Raw genomic sequence first — 19,544 nt, 5'->3', positions numbered from 1 at the left:
GTTCTGTAGACACAACAATGGCTGTTTATTGCACCTTGCATAAACTGCTTTCATTACCTTCAGATTACTGGTGTTATTCAAAAACACTCATTTACAGCAAAGACTGTCCATGGACAGTTACTGAAACTTTTATACACAGCATTTGTCCTAGATTGCAGGAAAGTGTATTCTACTCTTTGTATATTCAAAAATTGATTTATTCAAAAGAAGCTTCAGTTATTTATATAGTTTTGATTATTCTAATACTATGATGGTTTTTGTTAATCTAAATTAAATAAACTTAAAGCTATGTACATGAAATGAATCTTGTAACTCAGTAGAGCAATAGCAGTGTCACCACAAACATATTGCCACATCTAAGTGTGCATTTTTGCTCAAAAATATATGAAAATTCACACTCTGTTGGCCACACAGTGTAGTTTGCAAGAGGAAAGCCAAGAGGATTAATGTAATTGTCCACAGGAAAAATAACTGCAGCAAGGCCATGGCAGCATGGTAGTAACATTACATGGGAGGATAGGTAGCCTAGAAGAATATTTTAAATGCCTGGTTTCTGTTGGTTTGGGGGTTTTTATCCTCACTCTGTATTTCTCAAACACTTCTGCAACAATAATATTTCTGGACTTGCAGAGGGCCCAAGACAAACTAAAGAGATGAATATTGGTTATTTGTTGCAGAGTGTTACACAGAGTTACAGCTGAGCTGGAGTCTTACTGGAGGTGATGCTGGGAGGGGGGAAGGCTCCCAGTGAGTACTGTCTGGCCACTTCAAAGACACCAGCTGAGAAAGCAGAAAACAGTAGTAAAATGTAGAAATCCAGTATGTCCTCATCTTTTTTGTCCTTCACAAGAGAGCTGTGACATTTCTAGAATGCTACTAGTGCCACTATTGACTGTTAGTTTCTAAGCTAGTTTCTCTGCAGGTTGTATTTTTCAAGAAGATTACGTTTATTGTCCCATTAGCATAAATAGTGAAAGGTTGGTTAATTCTGCATTTCAATTCTGATAATCATATTTTAAATACATAAGTGTTGCTACATCTCATACAGCTTCCCACTACAAGACAAGAAGGCTCCCTCTTCAGATTCTATGTCTATGTAACTAATTTTTTCAACAACATGGAAAGTAATTCCATTTGCATGTTATAGGGGCATGGAAATTCACATTTGGGTAGATACCTCTAATTTCCATTTTGTACAGTTACAGAGTGCACTCAAGTCTTCCCAGTTTTTTTTTTCTATATGCTGGATAACTCCTATGTGTTCCTGGTATGTTAATGATTGCTATAATTTGAAACTGCTTTTCTAAGTACCAAAGATGTCTGAATGCATTTGTTTCTAAACAAGAGAGAGTCTGTGACAAACACATACTGAATAGCAAAAGGAGGTAGAGAGGCTGGGGGATTGGAAACTAAAAAAGGGGAAAAAAAGAAAAATAAACAAAACATAGCAGAACAGCCTATCTGAATGACCTTGATACAGAATCTGCTATTTAACTATATACAGAGCTTCAGCTATTCATTCTGTTTTACTTTCGGATGATGCCACCTCTGCTAAAGAAAGAGATTTGGGTGGAAATAATTAGATTTTGTCTGAAAGAAAAAAGTGACTTAACAGTGGCAGTATAAAATCTCATGTGTCTCCTCTGCTAAAGAAAGAATTTGTATACAATCATAAATTTTTTATGTTTCTATCAAACATTGATAATAAAGGTTTTAATATTTATAGTTACCCTTGGCCAAACTCTGAGAGTTCCCTCTCCAGTAGGGTACACTCACAGAGGTACACATTGCCTTTGGGTACCACTGATTGGGACAGTAAGTACATGGTGAATTTCCCTTTGGAATATAGCACTGATATCCAGCTCTTCTTAATCTTCTTAATATTCAGTTTTACGCATTCCTCTGTAATCAGCTCTATCCTGAATTCTAATGAGTTCTGGTTTTACACTGGGAGCTGTGTCTTTTAACAATCAATGTTATTAAAATGACCCTTGATAGCACATGATTCCACAGTGGGGATTTTCAAAGCTATGTACAAAAATACATTTCATTACCACTTTAATATAGAAGTTTAAAATCAGAACTTCTCTCTGCCTTGTTCAAAGCAATTTCTCTAGCTTTGAACAGCTGCTTGGCACACCAGAGCAACTACAGCAAGATTTCAGCTCTCCTTCCACGGTGGCCCAGGATCTCAGAGCAAAAGAGGAAATGCAGGGCTGGAGATTGGATAGCTGATAGATTTATGGCCACTGGTCTGAACACAGCCCAGGAAAAGACTGATTAAAGGGCTCCATGATGTAAGGTGCTCTGTGTTGGTTAGATTTTTTATTGCATTGTTATAATTTCATGGGAGTTATTTAATGATCTTTTAACTAGTTTTATTGCTTACTGTATATAAGAACTACCAAACTGCTGGCATAGATAAAATATGTTAGGAAATGAGTTTCATCTCACTTGCCTTTTTATTGAACAAGTGAATCTCTCTCAAGTTTCTATCACACAGCAAATATACCCAATACAGAAGCAAGGAGATTACACATCCCCTTGTCACAAGCATCTGAACTGAGTACTGGTGTCTAGATGGAGCCTTGCTGGGACTCTGGGAAGGCACCAGTTTGCAGTGCCAGCAGTGCTGTGTCCCACTGAACAAAGCTGCAACATGCAGGTCTCTTATTCACCAGCTGCTTACTAAGAAGGGAAAACACACTGCTTTAACTTTTCATAAAGCTGAAATCAAGCTGCTATAAACTGTGCTTTGAGATAGGCAGAAAGAATAAATAAAAATGAAACAGGGCATAAGGGAAGTTTTCATATGTCTGCCAAAGCACATAGCAGAAGAAATGTGCTATTTTTGTTGGGGTTTTGTTGTTTGGTTGGTTTGCTTTAAACATAGTAGTAGAGACTATTGGCAGCTGCTGTGCAGGTTAGTATGAGTTTAGAAGCCTGCTACCAATAAAAAGACTGTTTAGAATGACCAGAAAGGGTACTTCACAGTATAAAATGGAGTAGGGTAAATATAGACCCTTGAAAATCAAATAAGGAAACCTTGAAGCTCCTTACCCGCCCTGCGGTTTCAGCTCTAATTTGTTCCGTCACAAAGCAGAGTTCAAATATTTAAAAAGTCTAATGTAAAACAGAAATCCCAGGCATCCCATGCTCAACAGCAGTTTCCTTTCCTCCTAAACGTCATGAAAGGAAAACCAAAGAAATCAAAAGATTGTTTCGAAAACAAAGGAAAAGAATGCTCATTCCAGAAGAACATGGTGCCTGCTCAGTGTGAAAAGCATTTCCCCTTTGACTTATTTCCATTATTAAGAGTAAATAACCAAACTAATCCCAACAGTGGGTTTAAAGTAAGCAAGGCAAAAACAGCAACACTTCACTTGAAAAGATTTACTAAACAGAACTAAACAAATCCTAAGTGGAATTTGTGAGCTTGCAGTATTCTTTAGGTAGAAACACATTTATCTGGATGACAATAGGAGATCCTTAACATGGAATTGTATCAAAAAGGCACACTGAGAAAAGAATGAAGCCTACAAATAAAACTTGCAGCACAAAGTAGTAAGAGAACTTTGCCCTTGCAATTTTATTACTGCTGTCCTTTAGTGCTTATGTCATTTTATTCTACCCCACCTCTTAACAGACTGCCACTCTGTAAGGTGCCAATTCCTTTACCCAGAGACACAGGTTTGATTGGCAAGGGCCCCCACCTCTGCCCATGCCTGTGTCTCTGAATGCTCCAGGGTCTGGGTTGAAAACAGCCATGATGTGCACTGCAGGTGTGGGCTCAAAGTGCTCTGGACACGAACTGAGAGCTGGGGGGCCTGGAGCCAGCCTAGGACAGCTACAGCCCTGAGCTTCTTAGCTTCTCCCTGCCCCTACGGTGAAGACTCAAAAGCTGCAGGAATTTTTAGAACATTCTCTTTCAGCAGACCTTCAGCACACCACAGAACAGAACTTCTTGGTCTCATCCTTTAACAGCTACATCCTATAAGATAGGTTTGAGTTCAGGTCCTGAATAAGGAGGAAGGCCTGTAAGCCATTTGAAACTTAAATTCACCTGGGGGGCTTAGCAATCTGTAAAGCAAGTTTGGAGGACACTGATGCTTTTCCCCTAACACTCAAATCTGTGTAACTTTGTGGCTTTAAACCTCCTTTATACCAGTGTTACAGACATCAACTGAACCCTGTGTCCTTGCCTGAACTAAACTGGCATTTCTCAATCACTTACCCTTCACCCAAGAATATCTGTAGTTTAAGTACTCCCTAGCAACTTTCTCTCTCATTATAAATACACCTAAACATGTATGATGAGTTTTCCTTCAGGTATGTGTTCTGGAAAGAAATATGACAAGCTAAAATGTCATTATGGAACAAAACCTTATATTACTGATTGTTTGGAACTCTTTGTAGAGAAAGAGCATTACACATTCTAGAAGACAGTATTCTGTAGTTCATCTATAACAAACCTTCTCCTTTCCTTGGCAATTCCTCTCTGAAAAGGAAAAATGACTGGTAAATATCTTAAATACTATGATGCTCACCAGTCCAGCACTCTATTACTGAAATTCAAGCTTCAATATATCCTCTTGACATTAACTTCCTAGTTGAAGTAATAGATATAATTTTTATGTTCAGGAAATTATAAAGAGGTGGTATTTACTACCACTTCACATGACTGCAGAATGGTTGATTTACAGCCAGTATAAAACCTGAAAAATATCTGTCATTGCCTCATTGATAAGTATTGAAATCCATGGAAAAAAGGAGTGTGGATATCAGCATTTATTATCCTATAGTATAAAGTTACTTTCTAAATGTCTGTAAAATAATAATGGTTCATCCCTGTTGTTTATTGTTAGGGAAAAATCAGGCCACAGGAGATTTTCCTATACTAGTGGCTACTTCAGAAATATATTCAATAATCTGTAATGATTTGTGAAGTGAAAAGTCACTGAGTAAACTTCACATCTGTAAAGCTGTAAAAAGGAACAGGTCATATACATAGATTGTCCTTTTTAAAAGCCTAACCTGTTTTATTCACTTTATTCTAGGAGATAAAGGGAGAATAATTTTTAAAATGAAAAATCTATGATCTTGGAAGTCAGGATGCAAAATCACTGAATTAAGCAATTAATAGTGTTGATGAAATTATTTATTTTGTATAAAGACTGACAAAGATAATGAAAAAAACTGCTAAATTTAATCTCTGATTCCTTAAAGGTTTACTTGAGGCTGTATTGTATTTCTTGTTTTCCTGATTAACAAATCATCACTGCACAAAGCAACACAGGTGGTCAGTCCCCTTGGACTCACATCAAAGGGGCCACCACGAAGCTTTAGATGTTATTCAAAAGCAATCTGAAACTTGTCTCTCACTGTTTGTCCCATCTATTGTACTCCACAGGGTCATCTTTAAAGGACTGTCAAGTTTGCAGAAAAGAAACCAACAAAAAACCCCACCTTGTAAATGATGTTTCTAAAATCTGTTTCATAACTGTTGACTGGTTCACAAATGTTCTATTTTCAGAATACTTGGATCATCAATTATGTCATTTTAAAACTCTGTTTTTACATGCAACACTGTTTGCCAGCCTTAGACATAAGAAGAAATTGGGCTTTGCTAAAGGACAATTATATCACCACGCATATAGCAATATGTAAATATATATAACCATTTCTATAACTGATATCAGCCATTATGTACATAGAAGATTTTAAAAAAAGCAGAAGAAAACAGAAAAATAATTTTAAAATTTTTGGATTTCAGAATAGCTCATCCTTCTCATAGCTCTTGCAACAAATTCCTGAATATATTCTTATAAAATAGTAGAAAGAAATCCAATCAGTTTCTGTATACCTTGGATCCAAATATGTTAGAAGGTTTCAGATATATTCTTAGAAACACTGCACATGAAATAACACTTCAGTGTCCACCCTACACTCATGGAGATTGTTTTCCTGTATGAGGGTTTCTTGGTTTTTGGTTTTTTTGTTAACACTTTGAAGAGTACCGCCATTGTGCCTTATATGTGAGCTACTTGAAAGATCAAAGTCTTATTAAGTCCCCAGTTATTCCATCAATACCAACAGGATGTTTATAAACCATGATTCACATTGGGTATACCAAGAAGAAAACACAGACTCACAGTTCTCTGTAATAAACAAAGCAAACAACACTTTTCAGCTATGGAAAACTGATTAAAGAGTTATGGGCAAGCTGTCATAGGAAGGAAAACCCAACAGGGCTTCCCACTTTTAATAGACATGCAGGAAGCTGACTGCAGAACACTTTCTGGGTTTCTAACTTTACTCTTTGCACTCTAAAATGATCTGATATACTCTCCAGAGAGAATTCACTTAAACCCATAATTATTCACACAGAGTTGAAGGATTTTTCAGCAAATAAAGCATTCATCAAATATGGGTTTTGGGAAAGACGTATTCAGTCATTGCCAAAGTTACAGGTTCACCTCAAAATAACCAAGAACTAAAATTTTTTAAAAAATTATAAAAAGGCCAAGCAGTACCTCCCTGGGCAGCAGGACCCCAGAGGTGAAAGCACTTCCCCCCCAGAAAAGAGTGTTTTAATTCCTCTTCTGCTCAAGGGCCCTTGATCCACGTCTCCTCTCTGCTCAGAACATGTCCAAAACAGTAAGCTAAAGGACAGTCTCACTGGCTCCTGAGACACAAAACACTGAACTATTTGCTGAAACAAAGGGTTCAGTGGTCCTACAGTTCACATTATCTCTTGGGAAGTAAACTCCAGCTGAGCTAGGACGTTTCAGATAAGGGGAGAATTTCACTACTGCTTTTATTTCCTGATGACATGCTAACGTTATAAACTGGAGACCTTAAGACCAGTGGGTGAAAGCCAGTGCAAGGCAACCCAACAAACATCCTTTCATTTTCAGGCCAATTAAGCTTGCTGGGATTTTTCCTTTGTGGGGTTTGCTGGGTATTTTCAGGAAAATGTTCATTGTTGGAAAATTAAATAAATAAAATAAAACAATTTCATTAAGAAATGTCAAAATAAAATTTCCCAGTTTACAAACTTTTTACTTGAGAACAAGAAGTGGGAGAGGTCTGCAGCTCTGGAAGCACTGCAACACCCATCCAAAGTCTACAATGAGGTCATCAATTTCTCATAAAAATCTGTACCATGTAAGCATAAACAGCTTGAATATACTTTTCAGGTAAATGCCCATCTCTCAGTTACATGGTGAAGGCAGCACATTCCTGCAGAAATATCTTACATAAAAATGTGAAGGGCGGCTCTGACTTTGGAAAAAATATTGCATCACTCCTACACTGCAAAATACTATAAATAAAAGTAATGTTGTGGACACATATGCAAATTATATTAATGAGCTTTTGTTTTGTACTCAAAAATTATTTTCTAATGCACATTGTGGGATTTCATAATTTCAGTATTTAAATCTTTTATTTAACCATAAAATTTCCTTTTGATAAAATCTGTCTGCTTCCCTTGAAATAAAGATTTTTGTTTTATACATACTGCTGTTAGGGAAGCAACCATCTCTAAACAGAAAATTACTAATTTAAAAATCATATTAGAATCAAGGATAGGCATTCATAAAAATGGGTAGTGAAACAATAGCCTGAGACAATTTTACTTAACCAAGAGTCTGTGTGTGGTCAATGCTTATAAACCAAACAGCAGGAAAGTGTGTTCTTACATTTACTGTAGTGCCTGGAGCAGTTAAATTGACCTCTTAGGAGGGTAAACATTGTGTCTATCCAGTTAGATAGTGCAGTCAATACCAACAGGAGCAAAGGGGGCTTTTTCCAAACTAGGAAAGCAACTCCTCAGTGAGACTCATTAATTTCTCTGGAAACATCCAGGATATTGATTTGAGATTTGAAAACATTGCTGATGTACAGTAGTCAGCTACACATGAATGAGAGTGATCTTTGATGGAACTTTAAAGTGGAGCAAACAGTATTTTACAGTCTGGCTTCTGCTGTTACACAGCAGACAGCTCAACTGAGCAGTAGAGAAGCTGAAAATTTTTACAAACAACTTCAACTTAATTATTGCTCAGAAAGCCCCACAATTTTCTGGAATCTTAATCAACCAGATAGAGACATTCACTGAAGAAATTATGATGTATTAGAAAAACCTAAAAGCATCTGAACTATCTTGTTTCTCACGCTGACAAGGCCAGCTTACCAGGGTTTGTCTGATATCCAGGAGGTGGGATGCCCCTACGCTGCCTGTGCTTAAAGCATGAAGGTGTGGTAGTTTCAACAGTCAAAGTTTACTTTGTTAACAAACTCTATCTGAACACTCCTGAGCTGTATTCTGCCTTAGATACACATACTGCAAGCATCTGTTTAAATCATTAGCAGTAAAACATTTCTTGCTGTATCAAAACATCTTGGTCTTCAGACATAAAATTCAGCTTTTTGCAGAGGATGTGATTGTTCATATTTGAAGTGCTTGAGGAGGAGATTGCAAAGATGCCCCTCTACATCAGTGCACTTGTTGAGTTTAGTGTAGGGTTTAAGATGGGGTACAGCCCCTGCAATGGGGACACTAGGCTGGGCCAGCCCAGCACCCCTTTGGGATTCTGTGCATCACCCTCAGCTCCCTGACGTGGGGCAGAATTAGGTGCTCACCCACAGACAGTGCAGCTGCCCTAGAAGCTTTCATCAGAAGTTCAGTCCAGAGAACACAGAATCTTTGCATATAGAATCTGTCCCATGCCCTGGACAGTGCCAAAGTTCTTTGGAAGAATTTTCAAGACAAAAATCACAGAGCCCAACAAAGGTTAATAACGCAGAGAAATCAAACGTGGCACAGTAATTGGAAGCAGGACAGGAGCATAGGAGGTTTGGACTTCCTTGTGCAGCAGTGGATGGACAGTGGGGGTCAGCCAGGAAAGGGGAGATAAAGAGCTCTGGTTTGGGAGCTGCTGACATTGGTGATACTTTGCAGAAGGTATGAGATTGTATGTACCTCTAAGAACAGGACTCACTTTTTTCAAGCTATAAAACATCTTAATAGAATTAATTTTGAGAATCTAGTTAGAGCAGCCCTTTAGTCATATGCAGCCTGAATGTATTTTTATGTGTGTTGGAGTTTCCTGTTAAATTATAGGGGTTTTTAATGGAAATGCTGACAGGACCTTAACCATTGCAGTGTGAACAAATGAATAACAATATACATATTCTTCTTGCTAATAAAGTTTTATAGCCTTGAAATTCAGTGCAGAATTAGTCCATCGATTCTAGAGAGAATTTTTGAAAGAAAGGCTTCATGGTGCTTTCCTCCTTCCATGATGCGAAAAACAAATCATTCCAGTGGTTTAATTTACTATCAGGCTTTTACAGTTACCTTTAGGTTTTTCCCCTACTGTTTTTTTGTGGTCTGTTTATGACAGTATTAAAGACATAAGCACAATTTCAAAAGGATGTAATGTCTTTTTCTGATTTGAGGAACAAAATATCCAATCTTTTATTCATTTAACTAGAATCATTGCTTACATCTCAAGTTCATCTTTTTCTTTGATTTTAGACTACATTTCCCAAAAGGTTTCCCCATTAATATTAACATATTTATGAATCTCATTATTCTGATTTATGTATTTTCAATATATTTAAGGCTATGTCAATATTAAGCTATTTGTCCCTTGTGAGCACCTTCTACAGAGTTAGGATTAGAAATATTTTTAAGCTTAACATACTGAGAAGGACCACTCTGGGCTCAGAGGTAACATACTTATATAACCAAACTGTTTCTCAATTTGTTTAGTTTAGTTACTGAGTCTGCTTTAAAAAAGAAATAACTCAGCAATGGGACAAATCACTTTTAATCAAAGCTAGACAATCAAAGCAATTCTATTTCATTAAAACGATTATCTTCAAGGACGTCCATGATGCTGTAAAGGTATAATACCATGGGATATACCATGTACATCTCCCCCACCCAGAGTCTGAAGCTCCCTTACAGCTTTCAGAGGCCACAGTGGCCCTGCCTGGACCCTGATGAGCTCGACTGCACCTGCCCACACAGCTACTGCCAGTTGAATTCCCAGTCCTGAAGTGACAGTAACTGCATGGGATGAAGGATGCAGCTTCGCCACTGCCAGGAGCAGGTTAGCAGCAGGAGCCTGCAAGAGCCCTTGCTGTAACATGTTACTTACATGTGAAATCTAAGCCTGCAGCACAACGCTACCCCTCCTCTCTCTGGAGAGGCATGAGAATACCATTTCTTAATTTGTTTTGAAACGGGGCTCATTCTCAGCATGAATTTCAGATACAGATTCCAGTAGAGAAAGCTAGAACTTGGCCTAACCCTTTCAATATACTGCTCATAGCTTACTTACATATAACAAATGTTGTTTATTGATATATTATTGATTTCACATAGTCAGATTGTAAACTCAGTATGAATTCCCAGACTTTCTTAAAGGGGTCCTAATGACCAGGCTACATGAAGAAATAAGGCAGCAAAAAGCAAAGAATCCATGATGTGTAAACAGAACAGTCTCTTTCTTTTTTTACAGAAAATCTGCATAACACTGGAATTGATTGTTTTGTTAATTACTGTGCTTGCCTCTCTTGTGTTACTGTGTCAATAACAAAGAGCTGGTGTTGAAACATTTTGCTATAATTGTCATTTTTGTTAAAATCATGTTTACAATATTCCTGTTGCAAACCCTTCTACGTGCATACTGAATATAATCAGAAAATACATTGAAAGGAACCCCAATGTACAATGGCAATCCATGCTTGGGAAAGAACATGCCTCCATGGACACACACTAGTGAAGCTACCAGAAAGTAATTAATGCAAATTGCTTATTAGAGAAACACATGGACATAATTTCATCTCATGTTAAATGAGTTGCAGCTTTACACTTCTGCCTCCCACTCTGACCTTGCACTCACTAGCCTCTAATTCTCAGGGATTGGCCCTGTTGAATTTTTAAAACAAATAAACAAAAATCATAGTGAAAACAATTTCTTCCAGGAGTTCCTGCTTGTTATTGGATGATGAAACAAAGGCAGTACAAAGATTTGGCCCAGTTAAGATTTTTCCTAATATTTTTCTTCAAATTTTTGTTGTATGAAATATGAATTCATCTGTTTTTCTGACTCCATCGTTACATTGCTACTAGCCAGAGCTAGAAAAGACCTTACCATCCTATGAGTGACAGAGTGTGTTTTAAAAGGAACTAAACCTACCTCTTACTACAATTAAAAAAACCCATGCCAACACTCAGGAAAAGCATCTGCTAAATTCAAAGTTCAAATAGGAAAAAATTGCAAGCAAACTTTTTAACTCTATGAAAACTGGACTTCTTGCTTTAAAAGAACTGAAGATGTGTTAGCCTGTGTGGGTTTTTCTGTGTCTTTCTAGTTCATGTTTCTAAAACAGACATCAACAGGGCACAGTGCTCCCTTTTAAAGAGAAGTTTACCAAGTCATAATCCAATATATGTATTCTCTGTATCTCCTAGTTAGCAATAATGCCTTGAGGGCATATTTTTCTTATACATTACTTTAAATTCTATATTGGTAAGAAATAAGCATTGAGTTCATTTAAAAGGTAGTATCATTTTCACAATAAAAAACTGATTGTGAAATAACTTGGTCACAGCTACCATTTCCTATAATTCTGTGGTTATGGTGACATTTGCTTTATCGAAAGGAAAGAGCTACAAAAATATCTACAAAAAGAAACAATTGTGCTTTAATTTATACATACCCCATGCTAGCAAAAGTAAGCCTTGAGTCCAGAAATCTTAATATGGACTTTAAACAGTGGTGCACTTTTCAATGCACATGGATAAAATAAGCAACACCAATCACAGCACACCTGCCACAGCTCTGTGTTTGGCATATGCTGAATGTGGGGCCTAAGCTTTCAAATGTCCCTGTGTGCACAGGTCCTGGGACATCAGAGATGTTTGGCTGTGGGGATACTAATCAGAATGAAGGAATAAAGTACAGGTTAGCCTTGCCTTTCTTCTCAAATTTTGTGGGCTATAATCCAAATTCCAGGTCCCATCCTGTCTCATTAAGAGACACCATCCATCTAGAGAGATCCTTCCATCATTTCTCAGAGCAAAACCCATCTTACCCTTTGCTGTGAAAGTTCCTACTGGGTGGAACTCCCTCACCCCTCCTGTAATTAACTCCTCTCCTTTCTCATGACATTAGAAAATGTCTCACATTACTTAAAAGCATGATCACTGACAGCCTCTCCATATCCACCCTCCTTCATTGCTTATCCTTTGAATGCACAGCTTCTAAAACAGTAAAGCTAGAGCAATGCATGAACACTCAAGGCTGCCTTTCCACACACAGAGTTCTTCAGATAACATGCAACAACTCCCACACCTTGCTGAACTACAGAACTCATTCTCCTCCTGCATTAATGTAAAGGTTTTCTGAATATCCAACAGGGAAAAATACCTCTGTGCATTAATTTTATTGTATTATTGTCAGTTTGAAACTGGCACTTTCTAAATAAATGTACTATTTATCATCTACTCTACAAGTTGAAATCCACCTAGTTTGTCCCAGAATGAGGACAACTTTAACCTGGTGGCCAGAATCAGTTGTGCTGCTCCTGAAGGCAGAGTGGGAGCCTCTAAACTGAGACCATGGTGCAGAGTAGAGGGGGAGCAGCAAAAGTGGGAATCCTCAACTTTACAGCACATTGGGGAGGTGGAGGAGAAGCCCTGAGACTGGGCTCTGACAGGGATAAACCCATGCACAGGTTGCCACCACAGAGTAAGGAAGTAGCAGTGATGGGTTGAGCTTCCTGAAGCAAAAGCTGCTCCCAAGACATCCTCTGGCAGTGCCCAGCTTTTGTTGTACTCTGCAGGGCAATAAAGAGAGTGAGCAGAGGACCCCCGGCCCCAGTAAATGCTGTACTCCAAGGTGCTGTATCTCCACTTGGAATGCTTTGAATTGAATTGCTCTGCTTCCTCGTGCCAGCCAAGAAGGTTCCAAGGAGAGAGGCAGTGCAGAGGCAACCCTCACAAGCTGCAGAAATCTGTCTGTCCCTGCCAAAGCCTGTCCTGCACTGTGGGAGGGAAGGAAAGCCGAGAACCATGGCCAGAGGGCTGAGAGAGGCACTGGCAGTGTGGAGAACAGGAGCCCAGCAACCCCAGAAGCACAAGCCTTGCACTGTGCCTCCAGCTCCTGGAAGAGGGTCATGCCAGGGAGTCAAAACCAGAATGACTGATGGATAGCTCTAGGAAAAATAAAATAAGAAGTCAGTAACCATGCAGGAAGCATAGACTTCCAAAGTCCACTTGATCTGTAGAAAACTAATGATATCTAATAAAATAACTTTTCAGATTCCAGGCAATGTGGAAAATTGTTCTCCATAGTTTAAAACAGTGCTCTGGATAAGCATCATCTAATTCTGCCTTGAATAATCTCTCACCAAAAGCTTTATTTCAACTGCAATCTGGTCAGATTCAGGCACTGAAACTCAGCTGGTCTTAACCTAGTCCTTATCTGAGCATGGGCACTGCTATTGGCAACAACAGGGGTTTTAAGCATTTCTGCTCCAGAAATGTAAGGCTGGATTTTGTGTAGCATAGGCTGAGCTCAGACTACAAAAAAACCCAGATATTGAGTTATATATATTATCCCTGAAGAACAATTATAAAAAGCCAAACTGGCAGAGTGGTTACTCATATTTGTAGTTTTAACACCAATCAAATTATTTGTACCAAGAAATGATGGCACGGGATACCAACAAAATGGAAATTATTTTTGAGAAACAGAAAAATATTCTGTAATTATACAAAAACAGACTGCTAACATCCACTTCAGCAATTTGCATATCAGACATTTCAAGCTATCAGCCAAATTCTTTTGACTGTTGCTAAAGAGACAAATCCTGTGTCTCAATGATTCATCCCACCTATCTTAGTGAATGACTGAATTACTGTAATTCATTTACTGAAGGTGCCTCTTTCTCCATTGACTAGAGGGGGAGTGTAGGTGCTGAGGACACACCACATGCCCAACTTTAGGCTGCTCAAGTTACAAAAAAGAAATCTCTATCTTTTAACCCACTAAATTATCTATAGAGCAAGCAACAAAAGGTTTTCCAGAGGTTAAATTCCCTGCTGTAGAGAAAGTCAACACATGATCAAAATTGAAATTAAGTTCATCTATCAAGTATTAGAAGTGCAAAGTAATTGCACTTAGCCTGATGAGTATTAAAAAGCAGTGTAAATGCTTTAGAACACACAAAACTAAGTGTTGGCAGTGAATACTAAACAAGTACTTCATAACATTGCAACTGCAAACATAGTGGTCCAGTAACACAAAATGAACCCCATCAAAAAGTTTTCCTCATTATCAGCCAGGGAAAACCATGCTACTAATTCTGTCACATCTTCTCCCTTGCTGCGCTGGAGATTAATATTTTCCTTTTCACCAGTCCAGCAGAAAAAAATAAAAAGAAAAAGAAAAAGTTTGTTTTTAACTTTCTGGTATCAGTAGGGAAACAAAACCACGATAAAAAGGACAAACAGGAACTCCACACCTGACAACAATGAAGAATCTTGCTTTCAAACATCACACAATTGGCTGACACTATTTTTTTTATGGGCTAGCAGCTGCGTGACTCATTTATGTATGTTTTGCCTGCCTTAGCACTAAGTGGACTGATGTAAATAGGAAGTGATGAGGAAAATCAATTCAGGGCAAACACATTTTTTTTCAAGGCTGTAACAGGAAGAGATAGGAAGCCCAGGAAGATACTTGATAGATATTCAACTCTGTAGAAAAGAGGAAGCAGCATGTTGAAGCACTAAGCTGGTTATTTTGAGTTGTTGAACGGAAACGGGATACAGTGCAGAAAGGATGCAGATAGGATGCATTTTGTTGCATAGCAACCCAGGGAACAGAAGCTCCTGCATATAACTGGAGACCATCTGCTAGTCTGAGAGGGAGAGAAAAAACACGTGTTTGAAAACGGGAAAAAAGTGCAATACCAAAGAAGGAAGTTTAACTACACTACAAGAAACCTGGCCAAGTCACTCCTGGTAAAAGTTTAAGGGATAGAAGAACTTAAGGAGAAGTCATTGTTTGCAGCTTCCTACTACAGTATCTTTGTGCTGAGATTGTTCTTATAGAACCAGATTAGGCTTTGGTGTAAAACTGACAAACTGCCAGTGAAGATGCTGCCAGTTAATTGACTTCCACCAAAGGCAGATTGCAGCTTCTTTTATTTTCTCATCAATGTTTACAGTAAAACTGCACCAACATTTAACATCAGTATTTTCCATAGTGCTGTAGAATACTGCCTATCCCTGGAGCACCACTCAGTCATCAGGCTGCATGGGAATATTATTCAGTATAACAACTTCAGCTCTTGGCACACCAAAAATATAGTTTTGCTCATGTTATTAAATGTGATCTATAAATAAAATATTTATATATTCAAATTAAAAACATTCTCAACTGATTTCATAAGATTCCTGGGTAAAAATTGATTCAGGATTTTGTCTGATGTGTTGAATTGATGAAAATGCAGATAAAACTATTTACTAAGAATAGGAAAGAAAAAAGAGAAATACATTCTGAAGTAGAGCTTTCCATCAATAACTGAGATTAGGAGAGAACAAGGAAAGGAACTTGAGTCCTGCCAGATGCTGCTGAAGCTACTGCTTTTACCTAGGAGAGATGGTTCTGATCCTGGAGCAGCTGGTAGCCAGAACCTTTGAGTGCTGAAGGAGACCCTTGAGGGTAGGGGACAGGAATCAGAACAGAAAAGCGAGACTCCACAGCAGGAACATGCTGGCTAGTGAAACACCCCTGTGCAGAGTGCAGGGAGAAAGGCACTCTAGAATACCCAGGTAATGGATTAGTCTCCAGATTTGTGCTGTATTCTGTTCCTCCTGGCACAGACATCAGACAGAAGTGCCAGTCTCTGCCTTTGTGTGGCCATGAGAAACAAAATCCTCACTTCTCTCCATCATTGTCCCCCATATGACTTTATAGAACACTCTTGCATATAGCTATCTGATACTCCAGGAGAAGGCAAAATACAAATATACTCCTTATTTTTCTCATTCCAATTTTCCCCTTTTTAAAAATATTTTATTATAAAGACATGTCAGATGAGCCCACTATCATTTTCAGAGTCATTCAGTGTGTAATTGTTGAGGAGAAAACTGTTATAACCTTCATACGAAATTTATGGCCATGTACTGTGCTGCACTGAATAGCTTCCAGTCACATTATGGTGTTCCCTGGACTGTGTTTTTCCTTATCTAGCAATCATTCACATGGGACTCAAAGTGATCCTTCATTAAACCAAAGGTTCTCTTCTGCTTCTCATACACACCACCCTGAAACTTTAATATGTTCTCTGACCTGCTGGAAGCTTTTTATTCTGAAGCTAAGGCAGATTTCTCTGTCCTACAGGAAAACCTCCCCTTTTTGCTGCCAGGGGACTGGAAAGCACAAGAGAGACACCCAGCCCAGCACAAGGAGGCAGCAGAAGACCTAAGTGGCACTAGACTGGTGTCAGGCAGCCTGCGCTGCTCTTTGCTGCATTAGGAATTCAAAGCATTTGACTATTTCCCACCTCACTCTTGGCTTAACTCTGATTCTCCCAAGCTGAGATGATTTCCCATCAAGTTTCAGCCATGCTTTGTATGTCTCTCAATGCCTATGATGCCTCAGATCTACTTTTATCAAGGCATAGGAGATTATGTATCAGCACACGTCCTGGTTGAAGCACTTCTGCTCATGCCACCAGCTGAGTTCATCCCTGAGGTTGCACAAGCTGATTATTGTATGCAGGTGGCAGCATAAGCATCTACTTTTGAACACATCAGCACATATAAATAAAAACCAAAATTATCAGGTAATAGCAAGTATAAGAGGTTGGAATGAAAGCAAATATTTAAATTTAACACCAAAGCTCACATTGATTTTCCTTTTAAAATTCTCTTTTCAATACATATGCCTCAGAATACACAAAATGGTGTAAAACAGTTTAGTGGTTTATTTCAGGAAAAAAATTGTCAGTGTCCTACAGCTGCTTGAAAGGAAGGACATACAAGCTTTCACCAGTTTACTGGATTCTCCTTCAGGTCTGTAACTTGAGTTGTTTTACCTCACAAAGGGCTTTACCAATACAGATAAGACAGCAGAAGTCATATGCTGCTTACAGAGGCAGGACAACTTTTCATCTCCTACCATCCTCTGAAATGCTACATGGTTCCCAAGTAAACTCAACCAAGGCTGCAGTCAGGCTCCCCATAGCTGTACAGCCTGCATCGTATGCAAGTTGATCCCCAAACATGCAGCTTCCAGCAGTGAAAAGTACAAAAGCTGTGACATGTTTCTATATTAACCTCACATTTAAGTTCAAATTTCCAGGGAAAAAAACTCTCCCATGCTCATTCTCTCACTCATTTTTTATTATTCCTTTTTCATTATTGGTCAATTTATAAAATGCCTGCACACTGCACAGCTTGACTGCCAAGTACAGCCACATGGGTGTGAAGCTGAACTAGCAAAGAAAAAGTTATAGCAAAATTCTTGCACTGAATAAACCAACGTAATAGATAAATTTATGAGCCTTTCCAAAGATATGCAGAAAAGAGCTGGCAGTACTTTAAGGTTTAAAATAACTGGGACTTGTCCACCTACAAGTGGTTTTGTCCAGCAGCGTTACACAAAAGCACTTGCAGAAACCTACTGGCAGGTCTGCAAGAAACATCTACACCCAGCAAGCCTGAGCACTGTTTCACCATGTGCCTTCCCCTCTTCTCTCCCCTACCAAAAATTATTATATAACTTCAGAAAATCATTATAATCTTGATGATGCTCCCAGGATTCTTATTCAGTTGAAAAAATATTGGTACAGCTCAGTAATGACTCTGCAATGCTCAGCTGCCCTGGGGCAATATAATAATTCCTAGCTTCTTCTTCTTCTGTACACTAATTCTGTAATATCAGTATATATTTTTCATCTCTAGCACACCAGAGTGCAGATTATTCTGATGTGACTGATGGTAGCAGTCACCTTGTAGGCCAGGAGCATATGCAAATCTCCAGTGGTCCTCAGGAAAATCTTCAGCTTTAGGAGTAGAAACCAGGAACTAGCCAAGGTAGAGGTTGCTGCACTCCTTTGGGGAGCAGCAGGTACTGACCACAGCCTGAGAGAGGCACTGGCTCAGACTGAAGACTGATCCAACAGCTCTTATATCAGTTACTTATTCTCATGGAGAGGGGGAAATCACAACCCACCTGCAACACTGAAGGAAAGAGTTCTGGTGAGCTTGGCATTTCAAACATGTGGGAGTAGAACAGAGACATGACCAAGCCATGACAGACGCATGAGCCTGATGTGCAGTCTCCCCTGACACCTGATGACAGGTGGTAAGGAAGCTGATCTGAAACAGAAATAAAAAAAGCCATCAGTCCTTTGAAATCTTACAGGCCCTACAGGAAAAATAAAGTGTGTCTTGTAAGGAAAATGGTTTTTTCTCCTTCAGAGCTCACATGGGATACACAGAATATGCAGAAAAGGTTTTTCAGCATGCACCACTGTCAGATAGTCCCCATACTACCAACACCTGTGTATTTTTATTCATCAGTGGAGGCATTCAGCTCTTTCATGAAGGACTGGAAAACCCTGCTCCATGAATTGTCAGACAAAATTAATCTTTTACCCAATAAAGATGACAGGGCAGCAAAACATGCTGAAACTGAAGTCATATATGCCAACAATAGTGTCAAAGCATTACACTGGCACAATGTTTTCATTGATTTTAATTGTTTTGAATTTAAGACATGGGTTCCCTGTACTTAGGACTTCTTGTGACTTTTAAGGTTCAGCACAAACTTAGGAATTTTGCTGTATCAGTCACTACTGAGACATGGATAAAGGTAACTTTTCATATTAGAAACTACTGCACATGACTAAAGCAACCACAGGAAAAAGTGCAACCTAAAGTTACATTTCCTTGCTAGGGAAATATTACCCCAAACTGGTGCCAGGACAGTCCAAATAGGACACATTTCTAAACAGAAGAGATGGTGCTTCAGGGATGAAAAGCCACAGGTTTTAGTGAAGCTGAACTGAAAAAAAATTCTCTAAGAACTGCAATAAATGAGACATAGCCTGCTCATGTAGACAGTATGTAAGCACATTTTGAAGTGCTGTCAGAGTTTAAGCCTAAATTCTCATCCTCAGTAATCTCAAGGCAAATCAGGGAAATCATGTTTAATTGCTTATGCAGTATAAACACATTAAATATGTATGTTTCCACAATGGGAATGACTTGAAAATTTTGTGACCATTAACAAACTCTTCCACAGCACCAGCAAAATAGAACCTTAGCAGAATCCAAGTTCTGCCATCAGCTCTTTTCTCTCTTGGGTCAGGTCTAGTTAAAGACTAATAATTTCTGAGACTGATAGAGACAGTTCAATTTTGTAAGAGTGCCCATAGTTCATTTTGCCCCGATGGGCAATGATTTGACATTTAACCTGATTAGGGCAAGTGTCCTAATCCTCCAA

The 19,544-nt window shown here is 38.7% G+C and overlaps 1 long non-coding RNA gene across 3 annotated transcripts in view; it reads right to left on the bottom strand.

Moving 5' to 3' along the window:
* The window catches only part of LOC113459279 (uncharacterized), a 161,509-nt gene that overhangs the window by 113,173 nt on the left and 28,792 nt on the right, over positions 1–19,544 (bottom strand). For all 3 annotated transcript variants that reach the window (XR_012581389.1, XR_012581388.1, XR_012581390.1), the window contains exon 2: positions 18,270–18,415. This is a non-coding gene — a long non-coding RNA (uncharacterized LOC113459279). The remainder of the gene's footprint in view (positions 1–18,269; positions 18,416–19,544) is intronic.

Source organism: Zonotrichia albicollis, chromosome 8 (genome assembly GCF_047830755.1).
Source record: "Zonotrichia albicollis isolate bZonAlb1 chromosome 8, bZonAlb1.hap1, whole genome shotgun sequence".
In the NCBI taxonomy this organism is placed as follows: domain Eukaryota; kingdom Metazoa; phylum Chordata; class Aves; order Passeriformes; family Passerellidae; genus Zonotrichia; species Zonotrichia albicollis.
The sequence above is the reverse complement of the archived record's forward strand: the minus strand, read 5'-3'. Positions and strand labels throughout refer to the sequence as shown.